The sequence below is a fragment of the Austrofundulus limnaeus genome, unplaced genomic scaffold (genome assembly GCF_001266775.1).
Source record: "Austrofundulus limnaeus strain Quisiro unplaced genomic scaffold, Austrofundulus_limnaeus-1.0 Scaffold387, whole genome shotgun sequence".
Lineage (NCBI taxonomy): Eukaryota > Metazoa > Chordata > Actinopteri > Cyprinodontiformes > Rivulidae > Austrofundulus > Austrofundulus limnaeus.
Genome location: NW_013952789.1, coordinates 137,534 through 139,512, shown reverse-complemented (window position 1 = coordinate 139,512; position 1,979 = coordinate 137,534).

Genomic DNA, 1,979 nt, shown 5'->3' with positions numbered 1-1,979 from the left:
CCCCCGATCCACCTGTCAGCTCTTCTGACCCAGTTTTCGCAGGCTACAGTCCAGGAAATCATGGTTGAGGATAAAGCTGACTTTGTTAGAAAGTGTGCAGATAATGAACGAGCTTATCGCACCACAATCACACCTGTTGGTCGGCTGATGGCTGTCATGTACTGCAGGAAGGCTTACCTGCAACAGTATGCTAATTATGCAAATCCAACGTGCGTACGGTGGGCTCTGAAGAGCCTCTTTGTACTTTCCCTCTTGAGAGGAGCGATGGGGGTGGATCAGTGGAGGGGTGGCTGGGTCAGAGGTAACTGAATGAGTAGAAAAGAGCGGCATCAGAGGCCAGGAAGAGCCAGTCAATATGACTTGTGTCAGCAGAGCTGTTCCAGTCAGGGAGCGCTTCTGGATTTCTGCACATCTGATCGGCCCGCTCAGGTCAGTACAGAAACCTGGAGGTGTTCAACCAACGACACGTTGTTGGTTTTAAATTAGACTCGTTCTTTTAAAGGTTAAGCTTCAAAAGACGAGTCAAATCCAAGCAGAGGGACATGTCTAGCTAGACCTGAGTGAAACGGAGCCGTCCCCGCTGACAGAGCCCAGATTAGACCAGGCTGGACTGATTTAAAGGGTTTTATAGATGAGATGCGGTTTGTTTAAGTGATGTTAGTTTGGCTGGAAGCTCTTGCCGTGATAAGCCTGGGCCAGGCCCTGTGGGCAGACGAGCTCTCGCTGCTGTACGGAGCTGGATTGTTTTATCATCCCTAAGCAAATAGTGCTAACTGTGAAATATTTGTTTATACATCGGTTCGCACTTGTCTTGACATGACTGCTCAGCAGGTTGGAAACTCACCGTGCTGGCTCTGTCACGAGACGCTGCTGACAAATCCACAGCAGTGCTGGGGTGTCCTACGGCTGAAGGTGGGACTTTTTAATAACTTTGTGTTTGAAACAATCCTGCAGCACAACTCTGCCATTAATACAGCCATCATTCTCAGTGTTGACAATGCAAATGTCTTTATTACAGCTTTATTTCTGTCATCCACTTGTTAGCTTCTCCCAGCTGTTGAAAACAGCTCGGGGCTTTTTCGACTCACTTAGCTGTTCTGCCTCAGGCTTTACTCGGAAGATGACATAAGAAGTGCTCATGTCAGGAGGTGGAAAGCAAACGGAGACAATGAGAGAAAGAATAAGGAAACAAAAGGATGAAAAGAAAAGAAAGGGAGAACAACAGAAAGGCTTTGCAGTGCCAACCCCCTGAGGGAAAATGTTTGCCTTTACATGTTACAACTTGTTGTGTAACTGAAGGTTTTGTGTAAGTGATTCTTGTGTCGTGGGAAATGTAAAGTTTCAGTGTCGTCAGTGCTCCAAGGAGAAGAGCTGATTTTATCTCAGCAGAGGTTTAGTCTTCGCTCCGCGCTGCCGTATGACTCGGCTCGTTCACTCATAGTTCTGTAGGTCTGCTTGGACACGAAGCCATGGACCGCTGCTGAAAAAGGTCAGMTTACCTTTGGGCTTTTTTACAAATGAAATGCTTAAGTTTCAGACAAATAAACATGAAACTATGTCAAATCTAAAATAATAGAGCTATTAGATCACTCCCATGAGGAGGAATGGGACAACAGGACATTTCTTCACGTGTTAGTCTTTAACTTTTATTAAAGCTTACAGAGAAAGTCTGGGTTTCAGACTAAACTTAACTCTGCAGCTAAAACCCTCCATGATGATTGTTTGGAGCTTTTTGTCCACAATAAGAGAGTAAATATATCTAATACACCTTCTTTATCTTGTAAGATTGTAACAACTAACACAGGGTTCCAACAGTTCAAGGCAAGTTAAATTTAAGATTTTAATGCCAAGTGAAATCAAATTTAAGACCAATTTCACAATAAACACAAATGACAAAAAAACTAAAACTGTGGCAGAAACTCATGAATCAAATTATTTGTGAGTGAAGTATTCAAATATTCAAGGGCGTAATCACCATC